Raw genomic sequence first — 14794 nt, forward strand, 5'->3', positions numbered from 1 at the left:
CTTTCGATTACCTACACATTAATATTTACTCATTCATGATTTTCTCTGGGTCAACCTTCTAGGCTGAACCACCTGTGGTCATTTGACGAATAACTTATTGACAGATAATTTTATCGTCTCTTAAGCCCTCTTACCTTTCCTCTTCGTAATTGCATGATCTGATAATGAGATCTAAGACAATTAATAAGGTATTACAAACTCATGTGCATGGATTTGTCTATGTTATTTTATGTAATGGATCGATAAGATTACGAAATACATAGACAATGAAGCAGTAAACAAAACATAATAGACAACACATAACACAACAAGTTTAATGAGGAGTTCACCCAATGCTCTTGGGCTACATCTGCTGGTCCAGCCTTCAGTGGTGGCCTCTCTATTATGTCTTCAAGAAGAGTTTTACAACAGTATGAGCTCAATTTGAGACTCAATACACAACAAATATAACAATAAGAGTTTACTTGAACCTCTCAAGCCTTCTCTGAGTACATAGACTCTCTGAATCACTCTCTATCTCTGTTTTAGCTCTGTCTCGACACTGCCTGCTCTGTATTCTATTTTCTATGGATTTAAAAGCCAAAACTGCGCTGCTTGTTCATTTCAGCTTCTCGGCTTTCTATCTCCCCGACCTCTGTCTGCTCAGATCCATTTCCAAGCATTAGCAATCATTGCTAGATGCATCCAGGGATGGTGGCCACTTGTATTGTAATCAAATGGGTCCATCGGGCCCTTGAAATCCTTCCAAATCCCAAACGCGGTCATTTTCTGCTAACACAGGAAAATGCATTCACGATTGTGAAATTCCACCAAAACACAGTTCATTTCAGACTTCAAAAGTCCTTAGATATGGTCTATTCCTCTATCGGGTCCGTCCTCAATCACTATTGCAAGTCGCTTTGGCCCTGCTCCAAGGTTCCCCTTTGTATTTTATAAATACGTTAAAATCGTGAAAATAACGTAAAAATGATTGATGGCAGATCTGAAATAATATACAATAGCTTTAAGGAACCATTTTGGGTTAGGCTTATCACATCGGTGCTTCATCCTTTGCATTTCATTTAATAAATGAAAACTATGAAAATGCATTAAAAATGGCTTTTCTGCGGATCTCAAATCTTATGAAATAATATTGATAAAACCGTTGGGTCTGGTTCATCGGATCGCACATATACATGTGTATGGTCCCGCTTCATAATGTTTCTCCAATTGCGATATCATGATGCGATTAATCGCAATCACATATCGCTCATTCCCGGGCCATTGCAAGCGCTCTTTGTAATCTTCGATAGTGATCCTGTGATGCAACGTGGGTTGTCAATCTGCATGCTTGATCGATGGTCCTAGTTGACTCCGCCGGTCGTCGTCACAAGTGTTATATAGTCTACGCCGATATCGGCTGATTGCCACCGCCGATTGCGCTTCACCGATCAGATCTGGACCGTTGATTAGCCAGATCTGACGGCTACTGTGCATTCATTGTTCCGCCACTAATACTATGTTTTTTCACTGTTTTCAAGTGTTTTTGGCCTCTCGATAGTGGTTTTTTTCCATTCTAAGGGTTCTTCATATGTGATTACTTTGATCTTTGGCATGATTTTAAGAGGTTTTGAAGACTTAGAGATCATTCTAGGATCCATTTGGATCACGCCTTCCCACTGAAAAAGGCTTTTGGACCACCAAAAGTTGGTTTTCAAGCATGGCTCAAGTGAGGATACAACTGCCTCACTTGCCCAATCTCTATCCATTTTGCACTGTTGGGTTTTGAACCTTTGAGTCCAATTCTTAGGTACTCAACACCCCCTCTACGCATAGTTCTCACCTTCTTGTAACTCATTAAGATATTCAGGCAACAGATCATCAATAGAAGGCAATTGACTTTGCTCTTCGGGATCTTCAATTAATAAAGGTTCAAATAGTCTTAAATTTTCTGCATTTACCACTGAATAGATGTGCATGTAAGCTAGCAAATCAAGGCGGAAAGCATTCTCACCAATTTTCTCAAGTATCTTGAAAGGCCCATACCTTATTGGCTCCAGCTTTTTTCCTTCACCTTTCATTTTGTCCTTGCTGATATATAACCAGACTTGATCACCAACTTGGAAGTTGTGCTCCACCCGATGCTTATCATGCCTTGCCTTGTATTTGTCTTGGCTCTTTTCCAGCTGTTCCTACACTGCCTAGTGAATTTCTTGGATTTGTTCAATGAATCTAGTTGCTTTTTCCACATCACTGTGTCCAGCAACTGCTATGTCCTTTTCAAAGACAAAATCCAAGGGAGACCTTGCCATAAAACCAAAACGGGTCCCAAAAGGATATCTTTATGTAGAAGAATGTTTAGCACGGTTGTAAGCATGTTGCACATAAGAAAAATTCTCATCCCAAAGCTTGGGATGCTTGCTGCAATAACCCCTGAGCAACTGGATCACCGTCTTGTTGACTACCTCTGTTTGGCCATCTGTTTGTGGATGAAAGGTTGTGCTCTTTTTGAGTTTGGTGTCCATTAATTCCCACAGACTTGACCAAAATTTCCCAACAAATAGGGAGTCTCGATCAGAGACTATGGATGTGGGTAACCCAAAATGCACCCAGAGATGTTGAAAGAACAACTTTATTGTTTGTTCAGTTGTAATCTGCTTATTACAGGGTATTAAAATACACATTTTGCTGAACTTGTCCACAATAACATAAATAGTCATGACCTTTTCTAGATTTCGGCAATCCCCAACAAAGCCCATGGAAACACTTTCCCAAGGATGAGAAGGAACTGGAAGTGGAGTGTACAAGCCTAGTTTTCTATTGCTAGGCATGCTTTTAGCACACATGGTACACCCTCTTACATATCTAGAAATTGTTTCATGCATTTTTGGCCAATAGTAGTATCTTTGCAACTGTGCAACTGTTTTACTTACACCAAAATGACCTGATATCAGAGAAGTACGTGCCTCCCTAATTATGTTAACTCTTTCAGTTTGTGGAATGCATAGCTTTCCCAAATGATACAAGAGTTTGTCCTTAACATAGTAATCCAATTCTTCTACCTTTTTGCCATTACTTAAAGCTACATATACATCTTTAAAGTCTATATCTTGAGCATATTGTTCAATGTAGCTTTCATGCATTACTGAGTTATGCTTAAGTATAGTAGATGCATTTATGATTGGTCTAGACAACATATCTGTAAATTTATTGTGTATGCCCTTTTTATATCCGATGACTAAATGAAACTACTGTAGGAAACCCATCCACCAATAGTGTCTTGATTGCCGCAATTTAGTTTGTGAGTGCAAATACTGAAGTGGCTGATGATCAGTATGTATAATTGTTTCTTTTCCCATTAAGTAATGTTTCCACTTTTTCACACTCTGGACTAATGCATACAATTCTTTATCATATGTAGGATAATTAACTACTGTAGAATTAAAAGTCTAAGAATGGTAGCATATGGGTTTACCATGTTGTATCAACACTGCTCCCATGGCATAGTCACTGGCATCTGTTTCGATCTCAAATGGTTGTTGAAGATTTGGAAATGCTAGTACTGGTGCTATACTAATTTTTTCTTTCAAGATGTCGAAGGCTTTCTGTTGTTTGCCTCCCCACTGAAACACCTTGTTCAATCTTGTCAAACCATGTAAGGGAGCTGCAATTAAGGAAAAGTTAGCAATAAACTTTCTCCAATATTGTGCTACTCCTAGGAAGCTTCTAACTTCTGTAGCAGATTTGGGTTTAGGCCAGTTTACAATGACTTCAACCTTAGAGGGATCTATCTTCAATTCACCACCCCCTACAATATGACCCAAATAATTTAAAGATGTTTTGCCAAATTCACACTTTGATAATTTAACATAGATATTTTCTTTTTTCAAAACATCTAGAGTCTGCTTTACATGCTTCAAATGTTCTTCCCATGTTTTACTGAAAACAAGAATGTCATCCAAATATACAATTACAAAATCATCAATAAAAGGCTTGAGTACATCATTCATAACTCGCATGAAAATGGTAAGAGCATTAGTTAAGCCAAAAGGCATAACTAGCCATTCATACAACCCTTGCTTTGTTTTGAAAGCAGTCTTCCATGCATCTTGCTCTGCTACTCTGACCTGATGGTAACCACTACGCAAGTCCAACTTGGAAAAGTAAACAACTTCTTTCAACTGATCCAATAGATCATCAATGCGAGGAAGGGGATAACGATTCTTGATCGTTATTTTATTCAGTGCACAGTAATCGATGCACATCCTCCACGAACCATCTTTCTTCCTCACCAAGACAATTGGAGATCCGCATGGTGATATGCTTGGTCTTATGAACCCTTTCTCGAGCAACACCTGTACCTGCTTCTTGATCTCTACATTCTCTAAAGTGGATAACTTGTACATTCCGATGTTAGGAAATGGAGCATCTTGCTGCAAATTAATATCATGTACAATTTCCCTTTTGGGTGGCAGACCTTTAGGTTCTTGAAATAGGATATCATATTCTGAAACAAATTTTTCTAAATCTGCTTGCTATTTAGCATCACAACCTTCAAATACATTGGTTTTATCAGGTTTCTTTTCCTTTATAACCATCAGTAAAAATTGCTTGCATGAATTTACAATTCTTTTCATCTTCCCTGAGTTTATGAGAGTATAATTATTCTTGAGTTTAAGAGCTCTTACAATATATTCTATTCCATCTTTAGCAATTTGATACTTATTTTCAGCTCTATAGAAAATGGCTTTTATATCATACAAGTAAGGACTTCCTAAAACAATTCCACATATATCCAAGGGAACGATATCTAACTCAACCTCATCTACAAATGCTGACCCAAAAGAAAACCTAAGTTTACATTGTCTAGTCACTTGTAGTTTTGCTTTATCACATACCCAATCTAATAGATATGGCTTCTTGAGAGGTGTGGTTAGTAGTCCCAATTTCTTTACAATTGCTTCAGAAATCAAGTTTACTTGTGAGCCACTATTAAATAAAGTATCAATATTTTGATGCTTGGAAATAACTCTAATATGAAAAAGCTCACATCTTTTCCTCTCATTTTCTTCACCATCAATAGTTTGTGCAGAATTACTAGTAGATGCTTTAGAATTTTTACCTTTGATACCTGTGGCTACGATTGTTGTTTCATCACTTGAGTCTGACCCCAAATCTTTCTATATAGTAGCAATAGTCTTCTTCTTCTTGCCATCAAAATTCTTGGGTTTCAGCTTCGGATGCAAAGACCATCAATGTTCATCATCATGTCCATCCTTCTTGCAGTGAGTGCATGAAGGTTTGTCTTTTTGTACAACGTTTGCCTTCCTCTCTTTCCATTTTTGCTTCCTCTTTTCCTTGTTCTTGCTTGGAGTCGGTTTTGATGATCCCCCAATTTCTGGGTTCACATTCATGCCTCTAGCCTCTAGATGGGTAGCCTAAACAAATACCTCATCTATGCTAGTAGGGTTAAACATGAGAATGGTGTGCATCAAATAGCCGTGTAGACCACTTATATACTTCATCAAAGTTTCAGGAGAGTCTAAAGAAATGCCTAGAATCAAAGTACTTTTTCTAAATTCTTGGGTGTAGCTTTGTACACTTTTCCCCTTTAATTGGTGCAGAGTTTGCCAACTCATCATAGCTTGTTTCATATAAGCTAGTGAATAGAATTGTTTTTTAATTGCAGAAACAAATTCACTCTAGACAGAAAGAATTTTACCATGCTTCTTCAAGTCAGCTTGTGTCCTGCCTTCCCACCATACCAAGGCAGTTCCTCCAAGGTGTAGGTTGGCTAGCTAAATTTTACTCCTGTCTAAATCAATGACCTACACCCTGCAATACATATCAATCTATCTAATCTAATTATATAGATTCTTTGCATTTAATTCTCCATCATATATTGGCAAATCAAATTTAACATCTAATTTAATCAAAGATGTTTTCTTCTTTTTATTTTCAAGGCTATCATGAAGTGTGGATAGAGAAGCCTCTTTTCCTTTCCCTTTGCCTTCAGAATGGCCATCTAGAAGAGATTCTTCTATTCCTTTGTCTTGTTTGGAGGTTGAAGAATCTTCAGTTAGACCTTTCCTAAATTCTCAATACATTTCTTCTACCATGGCTCTCATGGTCATGAAACTGTCCATGAACTGAGAGTCTGATTCCAAGGGATTTTCTCCTACAATTTTCCTCCTAGGATAGACTCTACCAATTTCTGGGTTAGCTTCAACGAGTTCTCCTTCTCCTAATTTGAGCTTTGACCTAGTTATCATTCACCAATCTAGCACAAGCTTGTCTAACCTTAGTAAACCTAAATCTCTGATACCACTTGATTTGATAATGAGATCTAAGATAATTAATAAGGTTTTACAAACTCATGTGCATGGATTTGTCTATGTTATTTTATGCAATGGATCGATAAGATTGTGAAATACACAGACAATGAAGCAATAAACAAAACATAATAGACAACACATAACACAACAAATTTAATGAGGAGTTCACCCAATGCTCCTGGGCTACATCTCCTGGTCCAGCCTTCAGTGGTGGCCTCTCTATTATGTCTTCAAGCAGAGTTTTGCAACAGTATGAGCTCAATTTGAGACTCAATACACAACATATATAATAGTACGAGTTTGCTTGAACCTCTTAAGCCTTCTCTGAGTACACAGACTCTCTAAATCACTCTCTATCTCTGTCTTAGCTCTATCTCGGCACTGCGTGCTCTGTCTTCTGTTTTCTATGGCTTTAAAAGCCAAAACTGCACTGCCTGTTTGTTTCAGCTTCTCGGCTTTCTATCTCCTTGACCTTTGTCTGCTCAGATCCCTTTCTAAGCATTAGCAATCATTGATAGACGCTTCCAGGGATGGTGGCCACCTGTACTGTAATAGAATGGGTCCATCGGGCCCTTGAAATCCTTCGCAATCCCAAACGCAGTCGTTTTCTGCTAACACACGAAAATGCATTCATGACTGTGAAATTCCGCCAAAACACAGTTCATGTCAGACTTCAAAAGTCCTTAGATACAGTCTATTCCTCTATCGGGTCCATCCTCAATTTCTATCACAAGTCACCTTGGCCCTGCTCCAAGGTTCCCCTTTGTATTTTAGAAATACATTAAAACCGTGAAAATAATGTAAAAATGACTGATGGCAGATCTAACATAATATACAATAGATTTAAGGAATCCTTTCGAGTTTGGCTTATCGCATTGGTGCTTCATCCTTCACATTTTGTTTAATAAACGAAAACTACAAAAATGCATTAAAAATGGCTTTTCTGCGGATCTCAAATCTTATGAAATAATATTGATAAAACTGTTGGGTTTGGTTCATCGGATTGCACATATACATGTGTATGGTCCCACTTTATAATGTTTCTCTGATTGCAATATTGCGATGCGATTAATCGAAATCGCATATCGCTCATGCCCTGGGCCATTGCAAGCACTTTTTGTAATCTTCGATAGCGATCCTGCGATGCAACGTAGGCCGTTGATCTGCGTGCTTGATTGATAGTCCTAGTTGACTCCGCCGGTCGCCGTCGCAAGTGTTATATAGTCTGTGCCAATACCCACTGATTGCCACCACTGATTGCACTTCACCGATCAGATCTGGATCATTGATCGGTCAGATCTATCGGCTATTATGCATTCATTGTTCTGCCTCCAATACTTTGTTTTTTCGTTGTTTTCAAGTGTTTTTGGCCTCCCGATAGTGGTTTTCTGCCATTCTAAGGGTTATTTATATGCGTTTATTTCGATCTTTGGCATGATTTTAAAAGGTTTTGAAGACTTAGAGATCATTTTAGGATCCATTTGGATCATTGCGTGCTCAACATTTTCTCCAGGGCAGCCTTCTGGGATGACCTATAAGGTGGGTCTGTGATCACACCAATGGTTAGACTATCGGACACACGCATATGCCACCACAACTTGGGCTTACATTGTCCCACTCCTTTCTAATGTGAAATCCACTTTGTGCTCTCGTGAAATAGCCTCAGGTTTATGTGCCTTGGTGGGGACCATTTCCCCACGCGATCAATACTCCTAATTGGTCCTCATTTAATTACTTCAGCAGCTCTCCTCCTGCCATGGTAGCCTAGGGCTATGTCAACCTCACTCCTTCACATATGTAGCACAATGAAGCCCTCTAAGGTAATTCCTTCCAAGATGATGTTATGCTTACGGTATTAATGCCATGTGGTGCCTCCTGAGTGGTGACATGTGTCACCCAAAATTGGCCCACTTTACCACTTGAAAAACCCTAAAAGCACATGCCATGTGTCCACCCCACACTAACATCATGATGAAATCATCACTCCACTATGTTTTCCATGCCATCACTAATGACCAATTACATTACATCCCATGTTTTCTTCCCATTCATCCATGTTGTTAAGGTGCAGAGATGGAAGGGGTTCCTGGGCCTTGGTTTTGCATTGATTTTATTTTATAAAAAATTTAGGGGACCAAGATGCCGTGTTAAATTCTGAGTCTTATGCCACTTTTTTGTGGCCCTACATCATCCTGACCCTTCCTTAATCATTGTACATGTCTACACCCCGAGATATTGACTCGAGGCTGAAAATTTTCTTGACACTTGCTACAATGGTTTTCCTGTTTAAGCAGGACCGTTACAAGCCTTTGCACATTGCAATAAACCTTTCATGTGGGTGTTGGGACCTTTTATGGTCCTATATGAAGACTTCAGCTTACCTCAACCTTCTACACCTCGCCTTCCCTACCACACTAGCTCGATCCTGATCAACCCAGGTGTTCCTCTTGCGTGTCCTTCTATGGGCTTTCCGAATGCAACCCCTCTGAGCTTACGTCATCCCAAGTTCCTTTTAGGCCATTGATCTCTCTTTCTCAATCCAAACCATTCATTATGAAACACCCACTTTTGGTCATCAGTCATGGTTATATGTTGAATCATTGGAAGTAAGGTAAGGGAGAATATTAACAATAAGGCTCCATAAAAAGTTCCATCTCACACATTGTCTCACATTACAAAGAGATGTGTTTGGGTTGTGATAAGGTAAGGGAAACCCTCCCGCGCACACAATTAGGTATGATTAATCGAGGCCATGATGGTTATTCCTGAAACTTGGGTTGTGAAAGTCATACTAACCCTTTTATAATGAGTTCAATCATGGCTCAATCACGATGGTTTTATAAGAGCTTGAACCTATGCCAAGGTCTGAATCTTTCCCTTGAGGTTTTTATGAAGCAGGCACATGTCTTATCCCTCTTGAGCTTATAAACAAATTACCCTTTACTATAGGATTGAAGACTCCTGAATGGCCTCTAATACTCATACCACACACGACAGTGCTACCCCATTGAAACTACAACTGCACTGGTGGTTATATATATATAAAGTGTTCTATGATAAAAAACAATGATACAACAACTTAGGAAGGGTTTTTTGGAAACTTGTTAACAAAAGTAACCAATATGGTACCAATCTAATTGAGCACCATGGCTATAACCTGTCATTCAAGTAAGGATTTACCATTTCCTCTTAGCACCAATACAACATACAAAATATGGCTCCTAGCCTTGAGAGATTTAACATTAATGTATACATAACATAGATGCAACTTTGCAGGAAGCACAAGGGCATAAAATCAAATCAACCAAACCCATGAGGCCATGGCTTAAACGACACAACATATAGATATATTGGTCTGAATCCTTGATAAAATAGATGTGTATACCCAACACAAAGGTATATATCACTGAAGTCTTGAAGAAGACCCTGATATGGAATAACAAGTCAATAAGGATTTAAGAGGAGGAAATCCTCAATATTACCACATTGCACACAACAATGTTAATGCAAGCTTGTAATCAACATAATCACCATATTTCAACAACAAAGAACTCCCATGCTAACTAGTTTTATGACATAACGAATATTACATGCTATCCCAATGCCTTTAAGAATAAGAACAATGCATTAGTCAACACTGCAAATAACACTAACACAGTCCTATCTCATGCAATAATAACACCATTTCAAACCAGAATTGTATAACACATTAATTATCATAGACAATACGTGAGGAACACTTATCTTGTAAGTTTTTGTACAACTAAGCCTCAAACTATTACTCTCTACAAAACCATAGATAATTGTATCCAATTCTCACTTGTGGCTATCACCCTCGAGCTAGATTCTAGAGACAGAGGGGTCTTTGGCTCAAGGGTTCAAACACAACCTTTGACTGCTCTAGGGACTCCAAAGTTTTTTTTTTTTTATAATCTACCTCCACCCTCCAACTGAGTTGCAAGAAAAAAAATTCATAAGGAATATAGAGACACACAATATCCATCCTTTAAAACTTAACAACAAGGTTCCACCAAACTTGGGGACTCCAAAACCACAACAAAATCCAACATATAGCAAAAAATCCATACATAAATATTCTAGGAATTTTCCTAGGAATAATTCCTCCACCCTAGCCCATAGGGTTTTTCTAAGAATCAACATCTCCACCCTCTAGCCATTGGGGTCTTGAGAGGAAATTTCTTCCCCACTTGGTATGATTTCATCTTGACTTCTTGCTAACCGAAAGTTGTCTCTTGCTCTGATGTCTTCTCTTTGCATTCTCCCTCTCTCAAACTACTCCAGTCTTCTTTTGTTGTTGCGTTCCCAATTTCTTGTTTCCTCAGTTGTTTCCCCACAGCTCAAGTTCCCTTCTCTTCTATTGCACTCTCCCCACAGTTCAAATATGTTCTACCCTCTTGTCCCCAGTGTTCTTCCCATGCTATCGAATGATCAGTTTAAAACCTTTCTTGCCTCTAGGGTGGTGCCACATCTCCTCCTTTCTTGTTTATTAATTATAACCCAACAACCCACTCTTCACTTATGTGTTGTGGACATAGATACTCAACAACGTTATCATTCTCATTTATTTGTGTCCCCTCTCGCTTTTGTTTTTACTCCAAGGAGCCATGGCGCCTATCCTCTTGTCCAACCTCCTCTTAACGAAATGTTCTAGCTCATTTAGATTGCATACCTCCTAGGCTCCTTGGCTGTCATAACAAATAAAAATCCAAGCAATTTCCTTCCTCAATCTTTGGAATCCGTGTCCCATTACTCAACCCATTTTATAAAAATATTTACATTGCATACATGAGTGCAAGCAATTGGGGTTGTCACAGTTGCATGTGGGCTTATCATGAAATTCCATGCAAACTCCAAAATTGTTCTTGTGGATAAGTGTTCGTCAACATATTAAATAGTTTTTATATAAACATAAGATGTACAAAATTTTGTAATAATATTCCAATAATGAAATGAAGCCCTTCCTCTAGTTGGTTTTGGTTTTGGTTTTGATTTTAGGAAATTGCCATATCAATGCCTAATATCTTTCATACGTATAAAGCTATGTAATGTACAAAAATATGATCCATAAATTCATGTCCATGTGTTATATATGGGAAAATACAAAAAAAATTGTGTTCATTTATTTTATACAAAATTTGACTCAAAATTTGTCCCTATTAAATATAGTCAATTATTTAAGTAACATAATGATAATGAATAAAATTGAATTTATAATTGTAAATAAAATTTACTATCTTTAATTCAAATTTAAACCTAAATTATAATAAATATTATATATATATATATATATATATATATATATATATATATATATATATATAATTTATTTATAATTTTTTAATCATATCGTTACATTTGTAAAATTTTATGGAATGAAATATTTTACAAATAAAGAATTATATATAATAAATTTATCTTTTATTAATAACATAATAACATTTATAAAATATTTTTTTAATACACGTATGTATTTAACGTTTAATAAAATTTAAATTCAATAATTATAATAAAAATATATTTAAATAAAAAAGTTAAATTTAATTTTAAAATTATTTATTTAATATAATTATAGTTGAATTAAAATAAAATGTATTTACTAAAACAATTTCATTGTTATCTATATATAAAATAATAATTTAAAAAATAATTGAGAATGGAGTAAATTGTATAAAAAAATTTCAAAAAATATTCTCACATACTTTTACAATTCACTTCTTTTAAATAAATTAAATTCCAAAATGCATATGCCCCTGATTGATTTCAAACTTAATTTCAAAAAATATACAAATGAGCATAACCTCATGTATGGAGGAGAGAACATGCCAGATTTTGTTAATTGACATGGGTTCAGTTCTCTCGTAGGCACATTCTTTCATTGCTTTTATCTGAATACCCAAGAGTTTCAATATCGCTTTGGCAAAAAACTTGCAACACTGGTGCAAATCGTTGGATTATACAAGATAAATGTTGTAATTGTCCACTCCACCAAACTCTCTTAATTTTTCATTTCAAATTCTAACAAGGGCAGAAGGATATGCAGGCCCTGACAATGAAAACTATAGTGCTTGGAGCGGAAGGTCACGCGGTCCTTGACAACAAAAATTGTTGATGGTTTTGAGAGACACCCGCCTCTACTTTTGAATCAGAGCCATCAATTTGACGAGCGTAGTTTTGGAACAAATCGAAATGATGGATCGCCCCACATTAAACTTTTGTGGGGAAGGGGGTCCCTCATGCTATTGGATCTCGCTGGTCTTGGGCACATATTATAATAAGTCGTTGATTTCTGGTCTGATTTATCATCTTTGGAATTACATTGACATTCTAAATGCCGCCAATCATGTTTACTCTACGTTGTAGTATTCTCCTCGGACTTCCACGATTGTTGTGTTTTGAACTAATAGATCTATTTTTTTCTCCAATAATTCGCATTTAAGGGTACGACTTTACGTAAAACCCCTTGCCAAGTGTCACGATCTTCCGTATTTAAATGCATAAATAAAAAAAATTTTAACATGAGGGTCCATCTTTCAACCCCTTTAAATCTATTTACATTTACTAGCACATATTTGTGCTCACACCGGTCCGCATGTTGATAAACTTATATAAATGTAAACCCCTTAATAAATCTCAGGCTTGTAAACATGGGCTCCGTTTCTTAACGTTTGAAACCAACACTTAATGCAAATGGTATGTACGTTGGCATACTCGGGTGTTAATTACACGGTGTGCCAGGTGGAGCGTGGATAATAACCCAACTCACCCTCTACCGTGGCCAGATGGCTCCAGTTCACGTGAAGGCAGGTGATCAGTGGGGAGTTGACCCACTTTGGATTCCGCGCCACAACCTCCCGCCTACTTCAACGATGGTGATCCATTCTCCTCATCGAACGGCTCCAGATAGTTTAGGGTTTGGCACACAATACATAATCACCGGGTTCCTCGGGCAGAGACCATTTGCAACACTCCGCGGCAGCCGAGCTCCTATACTCCTCCCTCAGACCCTCTGCAACTACTCCGGGGTCTATGATACTCCTCAGGTAAGAATGGCCGGAAGTAATTACACGTTCTCAATACAGTCAATTTAATTACAGCTTTCCTTATTATTTGTAACCCTCAAATTAACTGTGGCTGCATAAACGTCTTGAGGGTTATGTACAGGTCCTTTGTAGCTTCTCCTACCGTGTGCAGAAGGGTTCGGGCTCCTTAACGAAATCTACAGGTATGGTCGAATAACCTTTTCCCCAGTTTAATGGTTATGATTTACTGTGCGAACGACTTCGAGCTGAAGCAGGGTTATGGTTTGTTACCTGTTTCAGGTTCGATGATTTGTCTCATACCCTGACTACGCCTATACGGCCAGTCTCCTCGAGCCGGTCTGTCTTGCGGCCTTTAGGGTTTAATAGGCTTTCATGCCATTTACTGTGTTTATTCATTTGTTTTGGGGCTTGGCCCTCAGGTGTTAAGATGTCACCGGATGTATATTTGAAAAGCTCTCAGAGTTTTACCGAGTCTATGAAGGTCTATATATATTGTTTTCATAATGCTGGGATTTACCACCGATCTCTAAGCCGGACTTCTCTCGGCCATGAACATGTTTTGCTGTTTTCTATTAATGATCATTTGTTTTCGCTTCTCAGCTTATACCATATTTCCGAATGGTCATTTTGATATTACTAGTCAGTTCATGTGGAAACTTATATACTGGGTTTTTCTTCTGTATGTTCATTTACCGTCTATGCCACAGATTCGTGACCCTTAAGGTTTACTTCAGTGTGTATTAATACAGCATGTTTCTTGGGGTTTCCACATGTATTCAGTTCATTCTGCACGGTTTCCATTTATATTTTGGTATTCTTGTTGCGATGCTGAGATAGTTCACATATATTTGGCTCAGTCCAAACAGTTTCCATTTATATATGTATACAGTTCCTTTAATGCGTTACTGAGGTAGTCCTGCGCTCAGGTGTTGAGCGCAGCGTCTACCTCCTCCGCGACAGTCATTATAATGACCCTGAATGTCAGTTTACTATTTGTTAAATTTATAGATCATAAATCTGATATCATTAGCTTAACTGGTAACAATGCATGCGTTTGTCTGGTTCTGCTATGTTTACTTGTTAACAGGTCCGTCACATGGATTTGTAACCCTACCCGGGTCTGTTAATATGAGTAACCTATGGTAACCCTCATTAGGGTCTGCCCAAGCAATTTCGACATACATGCTGTACATTGCTAATGCTATTCCGTTTTCATGTTGACATATCACTATGCTGTATTATTTCCGTGCAAGTTACTGTATTATATAACCTGGTTTCCTACCAGGCATATCTAGACCTTTCCTAGGTTTTATTTGTTTTCTGTTCTCTAGTTTACCTCACGGTTATTGATACAGTCACATACCTCTGCCACAGCTCTAAGAACTAACTCTGTTCTGAGCATATTATACTGACTAAGCA

At 37.8% G+C, this 14794-nt stretch overlaps 1 long non-coding RNA gene across 1 annotated transcript; it reads left to right on the forward strand.

The window, feature by feature from the left end:
* Positions 1-13365: 13365 nt before the first annotated feature.
* LOC149220313 (uncharacterized) lies at positions 13366-14006 on the forward strand. Its single transcript, XR_016248749.1, has 2 exons — positions 13366-13557; positions 13655-14006. It is a non-coding gene; the product is annotated as an uncharacterized LOC149220313 (long non-coding RNA).
* The last annotated feature ends 788 nt before the right edge of the window (positions 14007-14794 follow it).

Source organism: Pinus tabuliformis, chromosome Q, assembly GCF_031772625.1.
Source record: "Pinus tabuliformis cultivar Carrire ecotype Pingquan chromosome Q, CPIR1, whole genome shotgun sequence".
NCBI classification, from domain to species: Eukaryota; Viridiplantae; Streptophyta; class Pinopsida; order Pinales; family Pinaceae; genus Pinus; species Pinus tabuliformis.